Source organism: Ascaphus truei, chromosome 2 (assembly GCF_040206685.1).
Source record: "Ascaphus truei isolate aAscTru1 chromosome 2, aAscTru1.hap1, whole genome shotgun sequence".
Classification (NCBI taxonomy): domain Eukaryota; kingdom Metazoa; phylum Chordata; class Amphibia; order Anura; family Ascaphidae; genus Ascaphus; species Ascaphus truei.
The window spans coordinates 411,574,464-411,596,471 of record NC_134484.1 but is presented as its reverse complement, the minus strand read 5'-3'; positions in this window follow the sequence as shown (position 1 = coordinate 411,596,471).

Here is a 22,008-nt window from a genome sequence, read left to right as displayed (position 1 = left end):
GTCGATTTACCCTCGCAGTATTCAGTTAGGGCCGAATCCATGCCGATCCCTGACGAATCACTGCGAAAGCAAAACTGCCGATGAGCCTGTGCCGAAATATCCTGGCTCCCGATAACCTGCCGATAGGTCTTTTCTGCCAATAGGTGTTTGCAGCAGAGAGAGACCAGCCACTCTCTCAGCGCAAACATCGGCAAAATATAAATTATTTATAAACAACTTTTATTCATAGTGTACATGTGCAGGGGGTCTCCGGAGCTGAACCGCATTGTTTTCAGGTCGGGGGACCCCCTGCTTCCCGAGATACAGGCCCCTTTATGAGGTGCCGGTATCCCTCTGCATTTAAAGGTCCCGATCACGTGACCACGGAATGTAAACAAAGTAGAGGGATACCGGCACCCCATAAAGGGGTTATTTAGGGAGTGGGTATACAAATGGACTGATAGGTCCCGTCTACTCTCTAATTAGAGACTACATGCCAAAAAGACACTTTTGAAAATATACTGCGTCTAAATTATTCATTATATTATATAAAACCGTTATTATACAACTCATTACACTCAAAAATGTAATTTAAAAAACTAAAACAAGATCCAGAGAAATACAGTACTGATTGGTAAGTTAAACAGGAACACTGCAGTCAGACACTGAAATGCTGGCTGAAAGCTGACTACTGTAGTTGCTTTATTATTCTCAAAATACTTGTGAACTGTAGGTTCAATTATAATCTCATAATCACTTCAAATAGTATAGCCTGATAATGATTCTTGAGAATGGACATTGGTCGCTTTAGTTTTCAATTTGAAAGCATACTGCACCGACACACTTTATTCGAGCAAATACCCAGTATGTACCTGGCAGATACCTGGAATGCGCCGCTCCTCACCTCTGACAAGCCCCGTTGCATTTGCCTTCCCAGCCTGGGTTCATGCCTGGCTGACGGGTGGCTGATCTGTTAAATGATAATGATTAGGATTTAATAGGCTGCAATGCTTCGCGTGTCTACCAGATGGTATAAATTCATGAATTGTAATGCAGTATATATATATATATACTGTGCAGTTTTGCAGCCAGCGGGAATAAAATGCTTCAATCCCTGCCTGGAAAATAACCCAATGCACTCGGGCAGAAAACAGTCACAAACCTCAATACACCCGGGTATACCCGAATTCGTGGGACTAGCCGAGCTCGAATAAAGTGTGTCGCCAGTGTAACTACAGGGCTATTATTTTCCTATTGGTGGAAAACATGTCCCTTTCTAGATACCATAAACAGTGTTGGTAGATTGTATATTTTGAGATGTATACTAAATGAATACAAATATGTTGTTCTTAAGGTAGTTATAATAATGTAAAGATACTGTATATACATATATCTCATCCTCAATAGGATTCAAGCCGCTTAAAAACTTTTCAGTAGAAGAAAAAACAGAAGTTAATACCCCTATCCAGTATAACACTCATTATAGCAACACTGTACAGTATTAATTCTATTGACTTGACCGAGAAAAATAATAGTTAGCAGCTGATCGCAGCTGCACTGTTTCCACACTGCTGTAGGTTTGGCAGACTTGATGAAAAAAATATATACAAAGCTGCTCTCAGGGAGAGAGTTGCGTCCTGCAGGTATGCATAGTGTGTCCTCCCTGCTTCTAATGGATCATGAAATGCTTGAGACAGCGTTCCCTACAGCTGTTTCACCGTTACCACGGTTTCTTCTGGGGATACGTGACCACACTTGGAGACATTATTTTATAGCGTCCCCATAGCTATGGTGATGGCTGACGCTTCTCATTGGCTTTCAAATCGAAAATCGGATATCACTGACCGCGTCATATAGACACAGTAATTGCTTTAAAATACTTATAAAAATATACTGATGAGCTGACTCATGTCTTGAGCCTAGACAGGCATAATTTATCATTAAGAATGCTGTTCTATAGAATAACACAAAGAATCTCAGCATAAATGTGTCTCATGCATATAAACTTGAAACAGGGTGCTTATTCTCACTCATAAACTAAAGTTCCAAAAATCTATTCTATGAATGGGGCACACATGAATCCTTCATTTAATCCTTTGGGTGACTTAGGGCTCTATGCAGTAAGCGCAGAAAAAGTGCAATCGCCAAGGGTTGCCGATAGGCCTTATTTTGTCGATTTACCCTCGCAGTATTCAGTAAGGGCCGAATCCATGCCGATCCCTGACGAATCACTGCGAAAGCAAAACTGCCGATGAGCCTGTGCCGAAATATCCTGGCTCCCGATAACCTGCCGATAGGTCTTTTCTGCCAATAGGTGTTTGCAGCAGAGAGAGACCAGCCACTCTCTCAGCGCAAACATCGGCAAAATATAAATTATTTATAAACAACTTTTATTCATAGTGTACATGTGCAGGGGGTCTCCGGAGCTGAACCGCATTGTTTTCAGATCGGGGGACCCCCTGCTTCCCGAGATACAGGCCCCTTTATGAGGTGCCGGTATCCCTCTGCATTTAAAGGTCCCGATCACGTGACCACGGAATGTAAACAAAGTAGAGGGATACCGGCACCCCATAAAGGGGCCTGTATCTCGGGAAGCAGGGGGTCCCCGGACCTAAAAACAAAGCGGTTCAGCTCCGGAGACCCTCTGCACATCTACACTATGAGTAAAACACACATATCAATAAACACTCGTTCCTTACCTTTGCGGCTATGTGCTACGGTAACAAAGCAGCATGAATGTATTTTTAATAATAGTGTACTGTGAGCAGGGGGTCCCCTGAGCTGAACCGCGTTGCTTTGTGGACCAGGGACCCCTGCTTCCCGAGTTACAGGCCCCGGTATGTGTCATCGGGTGGCAGTGTCGCCGCCATCTTTATAGCGTCTTTATTGTTTGACAATTACTTATATGTTGTCCCTTGTTCTGGAAATGGCTATGAACTATTTTGTCTTTAATGTTAGGGGCTTTTTTCCATACCCGTGTTTGTTTTGTTTTTAAAGTGTCCACTAGGTCCTCATCATTTAGAAGGATATGCCAGTGCTTTTGAACACTGGTCCTCATTTCTCTACATTTGGTATTAAATGTGCTAACATACCTGATGACTCAACCATCCTCAGTTTTAGCATTGGCATTCATTGCTAAAAGAGAGCCCTGTTTGTACCCAGGGCTCTTTGATATGCCTGTTTTAGTACATTCTTACTGTAACCCCGTTTCAGGAATCTATGCCTCATAAGGTCCGCTTGTATCTTGAATTCTGTTTCATCAGAGCAGTTACTTTTTAAGTGTAGGTATTGGCCCACCGGTATCCCTCTTTTTAGGGGAACTGGGTGATTGCTATCCACTTGAAGATAGGTGTCGGTAGCCATATTTTTTCTATATGTGGTTTTGCAGATGGTACCATCATCATTCTTTGAGATTGTTAAATCAAGGAAATTTCTACGGTGTGGGTCTACTTCGGATGTGAGTTTTAAATTGTGGTCATTCTTGTTTAACGCTGTAATAAAGTTATTCAGATGTTCGCTCATGCTCCTTCAGATTAGTAAAATGTAATCGATATATCTAATCCAGAGGTCTATTGACTCTGTGAACTCAATTAGATGATCTTCAAAAACTCTTGTCTCTTCCCACCAACCTAAGTATAAATTGGCGTAAGTAGAGGCACATGTTGTGCCCATGGCCGTTCCTATAGTTTGTTGGTAATATTTCCCGTTGAACACAAAATAGGTGTGTCAGTACAAATTCCAGGAGAGTGGTGATAAATTCACTGTGATAGCTCTGGTTCATGCTTCTAGACTGGAGAAAATATTGTACTGCCTTTATACCAATCTCATGTGAGATGCTGGTATACAGTGATTCCACATGTAGGCTGACTAGTAATGTATTTACTCCCTCCAGTTTACGCAACACATCTTTTGTGTCTCGCACATATGATGGTAATGTGGTGACATATGCTCTGAGTACTTTATCCAGATATACACTTGCTTTTTTGGTAAGATTGCCATTTCCAAAAACAATAGGACATCCTTGTGGTTTAAGAGGATTCTTGTGTACTTTTGGTATTGAATAAAAAGTCGCTATGGTAGGATTGTTCACCATCATGAATTTGTGTTCATTCTCATCTATAGCTTTCACAGCTAAGCCATCCTTGAGAATTTTACTTAGGGCTTTCTTAAATAATTCTGTTTTATCGCGGCTGAGAATCCTGTAACATTTTGTGTCACTTAGGAGCCTTATGTTTTCCTTCAGGTTGTCATCTGTTCTGAGCAAAACGATATTCCTGCCCTTATCTGATGGTTTAACCGTTGTGTTAGCATCCTTGCTTAGATCTTGTAGTGCCTTCCAGTTAATTTTTTTAGAAATGAGTGTCTGATTTAATATTTGACTTTGATAATTTCTCCAAGTCTTTTGACATTAGGCCCACAAAGGTCTCTATGTAGGGGCTTACACTCAGATTGGGAGTGAAACTGCTCCTGGTATTAAGTGTTATGAATGGTCCATGTCCATTTTGCCAGTTACCTTCATCCACCAGGGATCCTAGTATTCCTAGATTAGCTTGTTCATTACAATCAAAATGGCTAAAACCAGCATTCTTCCAAAAATTCCTTTCTTTTGTTTTAAAAAAATTGTGAAGAACCAGTTTCCTAGCAAATTGTAAGTAATCAGGGAACACGTCCTTTGCGAAGTGCTCCCTCCTTACCTAGTGCTGATGCTGCCTCTGCTCCACTCTCCGCCCATGCGCGCAACCCCACTTTGATTACAGAGCGTGCGTGCACCAGCAGCTCTTCAGCTCCTGCCATGGAGCTTGGCTCCGCCCCCCGGACGTGCCGTGCTGCTCTCGTGCGCGGCACGCGCACGTGACGATGTGCAACGATCCCCAGCTGCGTGTCAAGCATCATTTGTGCCTCTTGTCTCCTGCAGCCTATCCCAGCTTCTGCTGGGCCGCGCCTCTGCCCCTTGTCCCATTGGTTCTGTCTGCCTACATATACCCTGCTCCTGCTCTCTGTCAGTGCTCAGCATAATTTGGTGTAGCCTCGCTGCTTCCTACAGTTGTGCCTTGCCTTGTTCCAGTCTTGTCTTTCAGATCTACCTCTTGTGTACCGACCCGTCTTGTAAGTGAACCCCTCTGGATATTGACCTCGGCTTACCCTCGACTACGGCGACTTCTCCAACCCCTGATCACGTTAACGAAACTGGACTATTCTACATCTACAATCCCTGACCATGGCTAATGGACTTCTATGATTTTACTCTCTTCAATCCCAGGACCTGCAAGTTTACCGATTAACCCTCTCTATCCAACCCAGACCCGGCAACACTAGATAATCAGCCTTCCAGGCACGCTTCTGCTGCTGGGGGTGCGTGGCTTTGTACCTTCCCACCTCAGTGCCGGGGTCTTGCCTTGTTTGTGAGTAGCGCGAGCATTACACAAATAGATTAAGATCTTTTGTGGTCTCAAACAGATGAAAATCTAATGTGGGCAAAAAAGTAAGTCCTTTAGTTAAGACCTCTCCCTTGTTTTTATCTAAGGATAAATCTGTAAGATTTATAATCCTTGTTTTATCCTCTTTTAAATGAGTATCTACCGACGGCGTTTTGGCCTCCTTCTGTTCGGTCAGAAGCCCCATACCTGTCAATCTCTTAGAATCACCCCTTCCCCTTCTAATCTTATTTCTGATGAATACCCCCGAGATCTGTAGAGTGTTCATCTAAAAAAAGAGTTTGATGTTGAGGCGTGGGAGTCATAGGTGCTAGGCGATGTTCTGTTCTAGGGTTTTTTGATTTATTCTTTTTTGACCCACCTAATTCTTCTGAGTCAGCAAAATCCCAGTCTGTGGAGCCATCGCTAATTTCTCCAGGTGTTTCATCTGTTTTTGGGACTCTCCAATGGTGTTTAAAGATTTTTCTAGTCTGGAAGTCACTTGCATCACATTGATACTTTTTATGTTTTCTTATCTTTTGTTCTTCGACATATTTTTCAATGATCTTTTCCAGATGTTTTTCATATTTGTCAAAGTCCAATTTGGCATTCCAAAGAATGTGTGCACAGTATTGATAATGTTTCAGAATCTACCAAAATAAAGAAGAAAAAGTCTACAGAGATGCCTGTTAGAGCTATGAACTTTGCAAGCAAAGTCTGCTCATCTGTAGGACTATCAGCTGGGGTTATAGTGAATACAGTGAAAACAGCTGCAATAGTGCCCACCGAGGTCAGGAAGAACAATGCTCCTGATACTGCCAAAATAGAGGACAAGATGTGGCATTCCTGTAATGAACCTGACCCCAAGGAAGAGTGGCCCTTCCGATCCTATGAGGATACGGATAAGAATGAAGATCTCTTATGTGGGGCCCGAAACGAGTTGCACCCACAAAACACCCCTAGGATGATGGAGGTGTCTGAACTCAGTACACACCGAAAATACCAGTCTCTATGATGATGATGAATTTGATCAGCAGGAGTAAGAGCGCCAGTAACTCAACTGCAAGAAACTACTGAAGTTTCAAATATAGAAGGAGACCCCAGTATCCCTGATGTCATCCAAAACAAAAAGGTGGAAAAAGAAAAGCAGTTATTCACTTACCGGGGAAGGAACAGACATGTCGGCAGATCCCGCGGAGAAAAGGGTGGGGGGGGGGGGGGGCAAGATGCCCTGCAGCCTAGAGCAAATGGAGGATTCGTCCCACAGATGACAGAATATCCAGAGGGCCCAAGGCAGGAATCGTGTACCCCAAAGAAGTGTCTGTCCAGTACTGACAGTGAGAAACCCTCAACCAACCATACCAGGGAAGCAGAGCCAAAACCAATAAGTAACGATCCCTTGACCAGCCCTGAAGATGCACTGCAAGCTGCCAGGCATAACTGTCATCCGCTCTGTGAACAATTGAAACGAAAGAAAGAAAATAATGCTGAACTACAGAAGACTGTGTTCACAATTTACTCTTTGGCCCGGACCAAATTGGAGGATCTAAAGACTGATCTAGATACTGCGAACGCTACTAATGCCAATGGTGGAAAATCAGAGCAATTCTGAGAGAATGATTGGTAAGATAAAAGAGAAGAATGAGGAGGCACTGAAAGAGATTAGTCTCTCTCAGCATGAAGTTCAAAATTGCCATAAAGAGTTGGAAGTCTCTCAGAATGAGGTTCACACTCTCCGCATAGAACTGAATGCCTCACACCAGGAGGTCAACAGAATCCAGACAGAGGTGGACATATTGCAGAATGAGATTCATACTCTCTGTATAGAGCTGGATGCCTCACACCAAGAGATCAGCAGTTGCCGCACAGAACTGAAAGTTTCTAAAAATGAACTTCATAGTCTCGCTGAGGAGCTGGACATCTCTCAAAAAGCTGTCCTTAGTCTTAGTATGGATCTTAAAGTCTCTCAGAAGGAGCTTCGGACCCTCAACCTAGAGATAGAAGTTTCACACTAGGAGACCGGGAGTTTTAACTCAGAAGTGCGTAAATGGAAGGAGAACTATGAGGAGGCCCTGAATAATATAGAGACTGTAAAAAGAGGAAATACAAGTCTGAAATAAGAACATTCTGATTTGACTGACCATGCCAGTGATAAGAATGAAAAGCTGTATGAGCTAGTAAAAATAAAGAAACTGGGAGGCGCATGCGCGAAGGCTAGGGGAATGGATACCTAGAGTGTGAGCTCCATACCCCTCAGCGACAATAAAACACTTAATTGATATAAAAACCATTTAAAACATCTCCCAAAACGAATATTAAAGAAAGGGAAGAACTCAAGATGCAGACAAGACCAAAAACGGGTCGTGCCAAAACGGTACTCACAGAATATTTCAATAAATCAGATTTGGTGCGCAAAAATGGAGCGGGGACCCCGACACCGCATGCAGAGTCGGAATCAGAGGATGAACATTTACCCGATGAGCAAATGGAGGCTAGAGACACTGAATCGATTACCCGAAAGGTAATGAGGGAATTTTGCCATTAAATGAAAGCCTGCATGCATAAAGAGATCTCGGATCTGAGGCGCGACATTAACAGCATTGGCGCCAGAACAGATTAATTGGAAATGCGGCTGGATTCCACAATTAAAGCGGTCCGCAAAAATGACAAAACCACAGCCAACCTGCAGGCACAAATAAACGACCTATCTAGCAAGCAAGAACACGCGGAAAACAGGGACCAACAAAATAATATCAGGGTGCGAGATGTCCCTGAGGAGTTTGCAGACTCCGAGGAATTTATTATAAAATGGCTGACAAGCCTATTCCCGGATAAACCGGAGTCGGACCTGCACCTGGACAGGTGCCACCATGCCCTCAGGTCAAAACCGCAAACAAATGACCCCCGAGGGATATCATAGTGTGACCACTATTTTAAAATAAAGGAGGCAGTGCGCCAAATATCCAGAGCCTCAGGAACTGTGGAATTTGAGGGGTTCAAACTCCTGATATTCCAGGATCTTGCTCCCACTACATTGTCCAAACGGAGGTCCCTCATGCCTGTAACCAAGCTACTGCGGGACAAAGGAATAAGATACCGTTGGGTTTTTCCCTTCCCTAGTCCTAAAGAATGGAGCAGCCCACACTTTGAGAAACCTGGAAGAAAAATACCTATTTCTGCAACAATTGGGCCTGAGGGGGGATACCACTGACTTGGAAGATGCTGGGGCGTCCTCTCCTGATCCGAGCTGGAGCAGAGTGAAGAATCCGGCGCGAAGACAACAGGAAAAGACACTTAAATGATACCAATAAAGGATCAATTAAGCCTTAAACGGGCACTGCCTGCAGACTGTTCGTTTGTCCGCGAAAGACAGTAATAAAGTTACATAGTTCAAAACTCTATCCAGAGATGGTGGCCATCTTGGTACACCAGGAGAAAAATCTTTGGGTAGTATAAAGAAGCACAGACACAGCACCCGACAGAGGAGAAACTTATAAAAAAACGCACAAATAAAGAGACGCTCCCCCCCCCACATATACACTGTCCCAGATAAGTTGATGAAAGAAAGGAAAGAGGGAGAGATGACATAGCCCACGGTCACCTACAAGCGAGCCCAGACTTAGTACCAGAAGGAGGATAAGGAGGGAAACAAACTTATGGAGAACACAGTGCTGCCTCCTTTGCATCTGGATTTGGGGCAATCTTCCCCTGGTTATTCTGACTGTTCTGCGTATGTATGAGACATGTATGTGACATAACAGGGTGAATGATAGGTGTGACAAAACAGGGTGAATGATAGGTGAATGATAGGTGGGGGAGGAGTAATATGGGTAAGAGATCTACATATAATCTATTAGGAGGGACATACTAAAGTGGAGTAGGCATTATTATATACATTATATGTGTAGTTATATAGGGATGTATATATATAGGTGTATGTATTATACATATATGGCCATATTATGTGTGTATGTATGTATGTATGATATAGATATAGTATATGAGTTGTGTATCTTATACTATATTTGTGAAAGCACTGTATGCCTGTCTGCATGGCCTCTGTCCCTAGGGGAAATCTCATTGGTCCCTTGGCCCGCCCGCCCCCGCACACCTCTCAATGGCCTGAGGCGGAGTGACGGGCCAAAGGACACACAACACACACACACACACACCTCTCTCTGTCCTCTCCCCCCCATCACACTCACCTCCCCCCTCCCCAGTGCTCCACTCACCTCCCCGCCTCCGCTCCATTCTCCGCTCCACTCGCCTCCGCTCCACTCGCCTCCCTCCTGCTCCACTCACCTCCCTCCACTCACCTCCCTCCACTCACCTCCCTCCCGCTCCACTCCCTCCTGCTCTACTCACCTCCCTCCCGCTCCACTCACCTCCCTCCCACTCCACTCACCTCCCTCCTGCTCCACTCCCTCCCGCTCCACTCACCTCCATCCTGCTCCACTCCCTCCCGCTCCACTCACCTCCTTCCACCTCCCTCCTGCTCCACTCCCTCCTGCTCCACTCACCTCTCTCCCACTCCACTCACATCCCTCCCGCTCCACTCCCTCCTGCTCCACTCACCTCCCTCCTGCTCCACTCCCTCCCGCTCCACTCACCTCCCTCCACCTCCCTCCTGCTCCACTCACCTCCCTCCCGCTCCACTCACCTCCCTCCCGCTCCACTCACCTCCCTCCCGCTCCACTCCCCTCCCTCCTGCTCCACTCCCTCCCGCTCCACTCACCTCCCTCCCGCTCCACTCACCTCCCTCCCGCTCCACTCCCTCCTGCTCCACTCACCTCCCTCCACCTCCCTCCTGCTCCACTCACCTCCCTCCCACTCCACTCACCTCCCTCCCGCTCCACTCTCTCCTGCTCCACTCACCTCCCTCCACCTCCCTCCTGCTCCACTCACCTCCCTCCCGCTCCACTCACCTCCCTCCCACTCCACTCACCTCCCTCCCGCTCCACTCACCTCCCTCCCGCTCCACTCACCTCCCTCCCGCTCCACTCACCTCCCTCCCTCCCCGGCGCGGGGACAGGCAGTGGCCAGGCAGTCTGCAGCTGCCACGCGGCGCCTAAGATGGCGGTGGCCGGAAGGACCCCCTTCCTCCCTCGCGGAGTAACTAAGATGGCGGCGGCCGGAAGGACAGGTGACGTACATGTGTGTGTGTGTGTGTGTGTGTCACTGTGTGTGTGTGTTACACTGTGTGTGTGTGTGACACTGGGTGTATGTGTGCGTGTGTGGGACACACTGTGTGTGTGTGTGTGTGGGACACAATGTGTGTGTGTGTGTGTGGGACACAGTGTGTGTGTGTGTGTGGGACACTGTGTGTGTGTCAGACACTCTAGGGGGGGGCACCGGAACTACGCATTCAGGAGCGGAGAGAGAGGGGGGAGCACAGAAACATACAGGGGGAGTGGAGAGGAGGGACCCGTAAACTTTAAGAAACCCACCCTGCCTCCTGTCTACTGTCCCCCCCTCCTGTTCACTGCCCCCCCTCCTGTCCACTGTCCTACCCCTCCTCCTGTCCACTGTCCCCCCCTCCTGTTCACTGCCCCCCCCCCCTCCTGTCCACTGTCCCATCCCTCCTGTCCACTGTCCCCCCCTCCTGTCCACTCCCCCCCCCCTCCTGTCCAATGCCCCCCCTCCTGTCCACTGTCCCCCCCCTCCTATCCACTCTCACCGCCCTCCTGTCCACTCTCACCCCCCCTCCTGTCCACTCTCACCCCCCTCCTGTCCACTCACCCCCCCCTCCTGTCCACTCTCACCCCCCCCCTCCTGTCCACTCTCACCCCTCTCCTGTCCACTCTCACCCCCCCTCCTGTCCACTGTCCCCATCCCCTTCTGTCCACTGTCCCCATCCCCTCCTGTCCACTGTCCCCATCCCCTCCTGTCCACTGTCCCCATCCCCTCCTGTCCACTGTCCCTGTCCCCTCCTGTCCATTGTCCCCATCCCTCCCCTCCTCCTGTCCACTGTCCCTCCCCCCTCCCCATCTCCTGTCCACTGTCCCTCCCCCCACCTTTTCCTAGCGGGAAATTTAACTCACGGGCAACGCCGGGTCTCTCAGCTAGTGTTATATATATATGGATACGATTATAATACCAGGACATACTTGAAAACGAGAGGTAACTCTCAATGTATTACTTCCTGGTAAAATATTTTATAAATAAATAAATAATACTATAGTATATGTGAATATATGGTTATGTGGTGTATGTATATGATATATGATATATATTTTATTATATATGTTGTATATATAAGAGTTGTGAGCCAAATAAACTAGGGGGAGGTAGACACAGTCACAAATGGTCCCAGGGGAAAGGGATACTGGATGACATACCCTGGACAAAGACAGAGACATGTGAATATTGACTTCAGACACAACATTCCACAATTTGAGTACTTCCCAAAGGGAATATATGATTGCCAAATGCCCAGGTCAACCCAGACATCCTGTACATGCACACAGTATTACATGGTTTTAAAGGGCGGCAGGCGGTAGGGCATAGACACATAGATACATACTGCTAGGTGCAGTTAGATAAAGGGAGATAAAGTTTATTTGGGACAGAACTGGGTTAAGGGGTACAGAGGGGCGCGGGTGAATATGATAATAAAACGGGCTACAATAGACGACTTAAGAAAATGCAGGAAAAACCCTGGTAGTGGGACCGGATGCGACAGTCTGCAGCAGATTACCTAACAAATTCGTTGTTACATTTGTTTTGAGAGAAAAAAAGTTTTCTAAGATGAGTTCAATCATTTTCTGAGTTACTGTTGATGGATGTCTAGTAGTGTTTAGTAGCTTTTTATAACAAGCAGAGCCGAGGGGGGGACTCTCCCATCCCTGGCCGTTTCTACAGTAGAGGCAACTCTAATTCGAACAAAAACCAGTGGCAATTCCCCAAAAAACCCAGGAAACACCCAGGTACATTCTGAATACATGCCTTAAACTTTCCTTAAACTAGCCCCAGCATTTCTGCATTGATTAATGGCCTATCCGATTAACAGCGGGGGTCCCTGGCAGTCCCATTCAAACTGAATTGGACTGCCAGGGATCCCTGCTGTGTTAATCCTATGGGTCGTTAGTCAATGCAGAAATGCCTTAAACGTGCCTCAAACTAGCCCAGAACATACCCAGCACATACCCAGCACATACCCAGAATGTAACCCGGCTAGTTTACGGCAAATGTTAGAATAAACGTTGCCTCTACTGTATGTGGCCAAAAGGGAATGTCCTGGCTAGCAACAGGGCATTCGAACAAAGACCTTTGGGAGGAGAAGGACCAAATAAGACTGGTTAGCCATGCGCCAATTAGAGGTGTATGGGGTTCCAATTTTCTTCTAAAGGCAAGAGATCAAAAGAGGTCATTGGCCTCGGAAGTATCTCCAAATTTATTTCATTTTTTATTTTATTACTTGTTTTTTTTCTCCCACCCTCCCACTCCCCGGTTGGCCACGAGTACCACCCGACGCTGGAGGACATGCCAGAGGCACATCCAGGAATTGGACAGAAGATGAGAAGGTAAATCACAAAAGCTCACACTCCAAAATCTACACTATGGTTAGGACAGTTCGGCTAGTTATCTCAAAACGGGGTTGATAATTTTATCTCATAATGTAAAGGGGATGAATAGTCCTGGTAAGAGACGAGTGGCATTTGCTGACTATCAGAGGAAACAGGCTGATATTATATAAGTTCAAGAGACGCACTTTAGCACTAGCAGCTCCCCAAGATATCTGGACAAACAGTTCAGGCAATTTTACCTCTCATCTTCCACTAAGAAAAAAAAGGGGGTAGCGATTATATTTCACAATAAATGTTCATTCAAAGCTGAAAAGATAATCAGAGATAAAGAAGGTAGATACCTGATATTAATAGGCTCAATAAATGGACAAACACTAACATTAGCGTCTATCTACGCTCCAGGCGATCATGATCCTATCTTCTTCATGCTAGTTTTCAATAAGTTGAATAAAGTTGCACAAGGCCCAATAATAGTGGCTGGAGATTTTAATAAGACTCTCAACCCTAAGCTTCACAGATCAGGCCCCCCGCAACAGTATGCTAAAAATATCTCACACACTGCGGTTGGGCCTGAAAGAGAATAATCTTTTAGATATTTGGAGGGAGCAACACCCCTATGACAGAGATTATACATTTTTCTCGCACCCTCACTTGTTTTATAGCAGAATCGACTACTTCTTTGTCTCCAGCAGACTGGTCCCAAAGATCTCCCATACTGGGATCCATGATATTTCATGGTCAGATCATGCACCTATAGAGCTAAGGTGCACACAATTAATTCTAGACAGACCTGGAGCAAACTGGAAACTGAATGAATCCCTCTTGAAAAACCCAGAAATTACCCAATTAGTAGCCGAAGAAATAGAACAATATTTCAAACTAAACGACGGTACAGTGAACTCCTACCTATCCCTTTGGGAGGCCCATAAGGCTATGTTAAGGGGAATACTAATTAGTATAGCTTCTAGAAGAAAGAAGGAAAGAGAAGCAAAAATCTGGTTGCTGCAATCTAAATTAAAAGACCTCTTAGACAAACATAAACTAAACAATAACCCAATCATCCTTTAACAACTAAAGGATGTAAAAATAGAACTGAACTTACTATTAACCTCCCAGGCTGATATCTCCCTGAATTGGTCAAAGAGGAAGTTTTAAAAGCGAACAAGCCAGATACTATGCTTGCAAATAAATTAAGAAACAAAGCCCTAAACTATAGTATCCAAGCTATTAGAAGAAAATCGGGCACCATCTCCGGAAATCCTAAAGTAATAGTGGAAGAATTTAAACTATATTATGAGAAATTATATAACTGAGATAAAATAGTGCATAATCTTAATACGGAAAGAGCTCGTGGGAATTTTCTAGCAAGCTCAAAGCTGACAAAGTTGACGGACGGGGAGAGAGAGAGATTGGGTGGAGAATTTACCTTAGAAGAGATTTCCCTAGTAATTGAAAATTTAAAGACCTCGAAAGCCCCGGGACTGGATGGTTTTTCAGGTTTATATTACAAAAATATAGTAAATTACTTGCCCGCTATCTTCTTAAAATGTTTAACGCGGTATTAGCAGGAGACCCTTTCCTGGAACATATGCTCCAGGCGTCAATATCAATAATTCATAAACCAGGAAAAGACCCGCTTGATTGTAAAAGCTATAGGCCCATCTCACTTATAAATACAGATTTCAAAATCTACGCCAAATTGATTGCCAACGGATTAAGTCAGATCCTACCTAGACTGATACACCCAGATCAAGTCGGCTTCATTAAAGATAGACAAGCGGGAGATAACATCTGACGAATCATTGATCTGCTAGAAATAGCCAATTCAAAAAAAGTACAAGTTATGGTGTTAAGTCTAGATGCAGAAAAAGCTTTTGATAGGATTGACTGGGCATACTTAAAAGATATGCTTGAAACATTTGGATTTGATAGTAAACTAATAACAGCTATAATGGCCCTTTATGCAGGCCCAACAGCTAAAGTCATACACCAGGGCTTCCCCTCAGATCTTTTCAAGATCAAGAGCGGTATGAGACAGGGATGTCCCCTCTCGCCCTTGCTCTTTGCCATGTGTATAGAGCCACTGGTGGCCCAAGTTCGGGATAATCCGGATATCTCAGGACTTAAAATAGAGAATCAGTCCCACAAAATAGCTCTCTACGCTGACGATGTCCTCATGGTATTGTCCAAACCACTCACATCTCTCCCTAATCTCTTCAGCTTGTTGGATAGATTTAACAAAATATCAGGGTTTAAAATCAATCAATCAAAATCAGAAGCCTTAAATGTCACTATACCAAAATCAGAAGAAAAACTAATTTCCCTCAATTTTAATTTCCGGTGGCAACATAAGGCGATCAAATATTTAGAGGTATTTATCACCAGAAATTTTAAAGCGATTTATTAAGCAAACTATCCCAAATTAATTCGAGCCCTGAGGGAGGACATTAGCCGCTGGTCAAAATTCAACATCTCATGGATTGGCAAAATATATAGCATAAAGATGAATCTTCTTGCACGCATACTGTATTTGTTCCAAATGCTTCCAGTGCCTTTGAATTTGAAAGTAATAAGTGAGTTACAAGCCACAATCTTAAAATTTATCTGGGGGGTGGAAAAAAGCAAGAATTAAAAAGCAGACACTGCTGAAACAACCAACAGAAGGTGGCTTGGCAGTACCTAGCTTGGTATCATATTATAGAGCGGCCCAATTATGCCAAATTTCCCAATGGCAAACGAGCCCTAATTTGAAACGATGGGTTGCATTGGAGAGCACGGCTTGTTCCGCATTGGAACTAAGCAATCTATTATGGAATCTAAAAATAGCAAGAAAAAAAGCTATACATCCGCCGCTATCCTCAATGACCAATTCATTAGCAATCTGGGATGCAGTCAAATTTAAATGTGGACTTACAACCAAAAACACCCTGATGACACCCCTATGGGGGAATCCGAACTTTGCTCCAGGTATGAATAGTGCAAATTTCCTGATATGGAAACACAGCAATATATCAAGACTGAAAGATCTGGAGGGTAGAAACAAAATTATAACATTTGAACAAATTAGGTCAGATAAAAATATCCCACACTCAGAATTTTATAGGTACCTCCAGATTAGAGCCTTCTATAATAAATCTAACCCACACCCCCCATTGACGACATTTGAAAAGCTCTGTCTTAGAGAGACAAATACAAAGGACTCACATCGCAGATGTATAGAGAAGTAGTCGGTTCTAGCACCAAGGTTTCTCACAAATTAGGGTATATGTGTAGCCAGGTCTCCCCAGCCTGTCAGCACCCCCCTCACCTGGTTGCCGATCGCGGGGGCCGCCGAGTCCAATGGCGGCTCCACCCGGCAATCGCAGAGGTGAGGGCGGTCAGGTCCCGGCTCGGGGGTTGCCAGGGACGCGTGCACGCGCGTCACAGGGATCCTGGCGCTCCCGGAGCCGGGCTGCGAGGGCGCCGCCATTGCCCCTTAGCTCGCGCATGCGCAGTGATCGCGCAGGCGCAGGTAAGGCCCCAGAGCTAGGGAGAAGTCGCGCGAGAGTGAGGCTAGTCAGGGAAAGGTTGAGGCAGCCCCAGACAGCTTGCGCAGGCGCAGGAGAGGGAGGAAAAAGCCCGCGAAGCCCTAGCCTATCAGGGAAGGCTCCAGGCAGGGACTACAGATCCCAGGAGCCTCTGTGTGCCCCACGTGATACCAGGGAGCCAATAGGGCTTAGGAAGTCTCAGAAGGTAAAGAGATACATTTCGCACGCTGAGCCCACGCTAGGCAGTCAGAGCCAGGAGCAGCCCAGGGAAGGAGGTAGGGTGCAGGAGTCAGGGACTCCCTGTACTAGGCCAGCACCCCCAGGGCCCGAGATAGCTGAGTTCCCCAGTAGAGTGAGTGTTGCCAGGGACAGCCCTCAGGTTAGGGACCCTGTCACTTACATTAGTTGGAGCTGGGGAACAGAAGGGAAGAAAGGCAAAAGCGGACTTAGTGTTAAGTTGCAGTGCGTTGCTGCATGCGCTGATAGTTATCAGTTAAGTGAGTTGGAGTCAGGGAGCTGTGAGGGAAGGAAGGGTGCGGGGAGCGATTGCAGCTCCTGCACCCACATAGGTACCCACACCCCAGGTAGGCCCCAACTCCCCACTAGGTTAGTGGGTAAGTGCTGAGGGAGGCCCAAGATAGGGATGCTGCCCTTAGTGTTAGTGTGCTGTCTGGTCAGGGTCACGGCTGTCAGTGCCGTGAGGTCAGCCAGGCAGACACAGTGTTGTGTAGCACGTTGGCTGCACACATCCAGTGGGTCACAGCTTGTTGCTGCAGGCGCTCGGATCAGTTGACTAATAGTCAGGACTGGGAAGAGTTAGGGGAGTGGGGCAGGTTATTACCCCTGTAGGCCCCTAGGAGTTTCCCCTAAACCCTTCCAGGTTGCTGTGCTGTAGGGACGGCCTATAGTAGAGCGCGTGTCACAGTAGGGTAGATTAGATAGGGACACAGCGGACGCTAGGGTTCCTGCTGAGGTTCGGACCCAAGTTGGGGTCCACATAGAGACTATTTCCAGGGTGGGATCGCCTCTGGCGGTCCTCGTGCAAGGAGTCTGGTTGGGGATCAGATGGAGTCATCCTACGACTGATCCTTTGCGAAGTGTTGCTGATCCGAGCACCGGAGTGCTCGGCAGGTACTATAAGTGCACCAACGGGCCCTTAGTGTAATAGTGACTGCGCAGTCACCCATTGCGTCTCTCTGCAAGAGTGCGGGACATTGCGTGGGATTCTTTGGACACTGGGTGGGATCACCTAGTGTTGGGGAAGCGTCCTGCGCAACGCTGTAGTAAGTGTCCCCTCGAGAGAGGGACACCTGTCATGATATGTTTGCATGGTCTTGTGTTATATGCTGTTCCCAGTAAATGGTATTAGTTATTATATATATCACTGTGTGTGAGTATTGGTTATTTGTATGTGTCCTGCGAGGAACCACTCCCCCTATGGTGGGAGCCATCACAGGTGGAGGCGCTGAATTGAGTAAGTGGTTACCCCTAGTATATATTGCCCCAGGTTCCCCGTGGTGGAAGCTCAGCCCTCCTGTGAGCCAACAGGTAACGCACCACACCCATGGTAACACCATATGTTTCTCCGCACCCACAGTATAATCTGCGATTGGGTGGGGGAAATCCGTTACATATGTTAAAGTGGGAGGCTGATCTAGGTGAGACCTTGGATCTGGATGAATGGACCCAAATAGCAACAGCAGCCGCCAAGAGTTCGATTTGTACAACATTAAAGGGGAACGCATATAAGGTCCTGATGGGGTAGTATCTTACCCCGCTTAAGCTATCAAAATTTGTAAATGGAAGCTCCCCATTGTGCCCAAGACAATGTGTAGAAACCGCTGATCTGTTCCATATGCTGTGGTCTTGCCCTCAGCTAGCTTCGTTATGGCGTAAGATCAAAGATTGGCTACAGAGGATTTTGGGCCTCAAAATTCCACTAGACCCCGGGCTTTTCTTACTGAGTAGAGCTCACCAGGGTATAGCAAAGGTCGAACTCAAGCCAATTGCTCATTGTGCAACAGCTGTGAGGTGTGAGATCGCAGCATTATGGAAACAAAGTGAAATCCCTTCGATCCCCAAGATTCGGAATATAATTTGGTACGTATGCCAGATGGAAAAATTAACAAGTTTGGTTAATGACACTGGTGAAAATTTCCTAAAAGTCTGGACGCCTTGGCTGGCCCAGACAGACATCCCAGGGGTGGAGGGAACCTCGATATTGCTTTAATAATTGAAGATGCGTTCTCCTATGATGTGGTAGTAAGATAGGCTCCAGGTGGTACTAGATGAGGTCTTTACACAAAGCAGACACAACACTAAAATTAATCCCCAAGAGTCTGGAGACAAGTTGCGGGTCCGAAGGCGCTGGGCGGTGTCGTGGCCTCCCAACAACCCCCCTTTCCCCCCTCCTTCCCTCCTTTTTTCTGTTACTTATTTTTTATTATACCTTGTTAATTATTGAATATTGTCTGTGTACAGTTGAGATGCATATGAGATATCGATATCACATGATGCAGTAATTGTTGTAAGATGTATTAATGCTGTGATTTAAAAAAACAATAAAAAATTACAAGTTAAAAAAAAAAAAAAAAAAACTATTGGAAGATGAGAAGTTAGAAGCATTGGAGCAATGTACACAAGCGGAGCGCATACTGCGGGGCCAGCTACCAGGTCTGCGTACACACCTACAGAATGCCGAGCAGAAGCAGTGAACTCTGCAGGAAGAAAATCTGCAGGCTGCAAAAGAAGTACAAGTGCTACAGGAATGTCTGAGAACCAAGTGTGTCCTTGCACAGCAGCATGAGAAACCGAAGGCTACCTGAGCATCACCAGAGCTGGAGGCCAAGCTTAGAGACCAGGTTACTCAGTATGAGAGGGAGCATGAGAAGGCCCAGAAACTGAAGCAAGAGCTAAACGTGTTGAAAAGGGAGAAAAGCGGTAGAATAATTCAGAAATACTACAAAGCTCTTGTCCAAACGAGGTTGGAAAGAGAAAGGTATCTGCGCAAATGCTCTGCAGCGCTCGCCATACAGGCTGCCTGCAGAAGAATGAAAACTCATCAGCTAAATCGCCAGAATAAAGCAGCCTGCCTTCTCCAATCCATATGGAGAATGCGACGGCAAAGAGAGAACTATGAACATTTGAAGCAATGTGTCATTTTACTCCAGTCAAATGTTAGGAAGTGTCTGCAGCAAAGATGCTACAAAAAAAATGAAGGAAGCTGCTGGTGAGATTCAATCCAGATATAGGTCCTACATCCCAAACAAGCAAGCCGTGCATTGCTATCAGCACACCCGCAATGCCATCTCAGTACTACGATCGGTTGTCCACACAAATCAGGAAAGAAGAACCGAATTACGACTGAGAAGCGCAATACCAATACAGTCATGCTACTGTGGCCCCATGGTCCAAGCCAGACTCCTCACAATGAAAATAGTCCCTAGAAAGATTCCGTATTTGGCTAGATTGAGGCAGAACTGTTTTGATTGTTCACACCTCTACAGGTACAACACTAGGTAACTACCAAATTGAGATGCCACGGGAGTCAATTGGTATGGATAAAAACTCCGCCCAGCTTGAACCACCCATGATTATGCCAACAGAACACGATGCAGGTGGTCACCCTAAACTAAAGGAAGAAAAGAACGCCTGACGCAGGGTAACTCGTAACCAAGCGGTCAGAAGAAAGACTGTGCTTGGGAAAAGTACTCCTCGGTTGACTGAAGAGTGCTGATGTCAAGCACCTTCTTGAGGAGACACTGGTAACAGGGAGAAAGGGCTCAAATCCCAGTGGGACTGAGGGTTCTCTTCCTCCATCCCTTCTCATTCAAGCTGCAGGTATATCTTGTGTGAGAGTGGAAGGATGGACTTCAGTTTTGGCTAGATTTGAGCTTCCCACAAACAGGGGAGGTATGTACCAGTGAAGCAACCCTGTCTAAATGGGGCTGCAATACAAAGCTTCAGTATTCTGAGATACCAGCATGGAGCTGGTTAATTGCATCTAGACAATTAACCAGTCTCCACCAAGTAATTAGACGGGTTTAAAACTCCTGCTGAAACAGACCCAGAGAGACACTTGAGCACACAGGATATTGTGTGCTGATAACAAGACACCAAGGGAACAGCCCCCTCTTCCAGGGTGCAGCAAACCCAGGAACCAACCAGAGGCTGGACCCTCAACAAACACCCATCCATCCAGAACCAGAGACTGACTTGAAGGGCCACCTGCAGTGAGGTACCTTTTGAGATTTTGGGGTGATAGACTTGTAAGGGGCTTTCCTCCCAGTCTTGTAGAGAGGGACTGGGAAGTGATTTCGCCCTTACACAGGTGTTTGCTTACTGTTTACATTGTTGACAATCAATCAAATTGAAAGTGAAAAAAATAAATAAAATATAACTATTTCAGGTGCATGTTTCTTCATATGATGGATGTATCTGATGACAGTTTATTTTTCTCAATGACTTGCTGGACTTTAACGATACTGTTAAAGGTCATATAATCATAGATGGAATGCAGGTCACTTTCAACCATAGTGGTAACAGAACATTGAAATCTCAAACTACACATTCCCCAAAAATATATCTGCCTGGTTTATCATCTCTGCATTTAGAAGAAGGGACACTATATATCACTACACAGATCACCACAGGTGATATGTGACATGGATACATCAATAGCGTTCCATGTCTTTCGTGAAATATTAGTACAATACTTCACAAGAGCACCATTCTTCATGAAGGGTTTAAAGGGCAGCATGCAGCTTACCGTTTCATAATGAAATACTGGAAGGAAATTGCTCATTTAATCAGAATAAATTGATTGTTAAAAAAATTGTCTTTTAAGGATGATATTGTAATTCCCAACAGTTACCTTTCGCAGTCATCTTACAGAAAGCTAACTTCATTTTCAGAGTTTCTCTATTGTTTTTGCCTGTTATTTTCCAGGATGTTTTACACTTTAAATGGAATCTTTTAATGAGAATAATAACCAGTGACACGTTAGTCACAGCACCACTTCAACTTCAATCCTTAACATATTATTAGGGCATTACACTGTAGCTTTCCAAAGCAGTTTAATCAGGCTAAAAACACAAACACACCCAGCTGTGGTACATACATTTAACAGGCTATCACCTCAGGTCTGCGCAACCCTTCTGTGTAAAGAACAGCTACTAGCGAAAACTAGTGGAAAATAATTATAACGGGAACAATGTAAAGGTGTTGGAGAGGGTCTCCCACAAACCAGTTCTGATACACAATAATTCCTACAATGAAGAGTCGGCAAATCGGCTTCTTAATGTTATCCTTGGAATTGGTGTCCTCATAGAAAGACAGACAAACTCCACATACTGTAGAGTAATACTGTTTACTGAAGTATAAAACAGGCAGACACAGGGAAAGGAAATACACTCACACTTTCCATGATTTGTCAAAGCAGCGAGTGTTTTGGGCACACACTGACACTCTCAAATTGTCCCAGTCATGCTCCAACCTGCACGTGAACTGCCTGGCCATCAACTCCTGCTTCCGCGTTGCAATCATGGAAACACAGGGAACCCA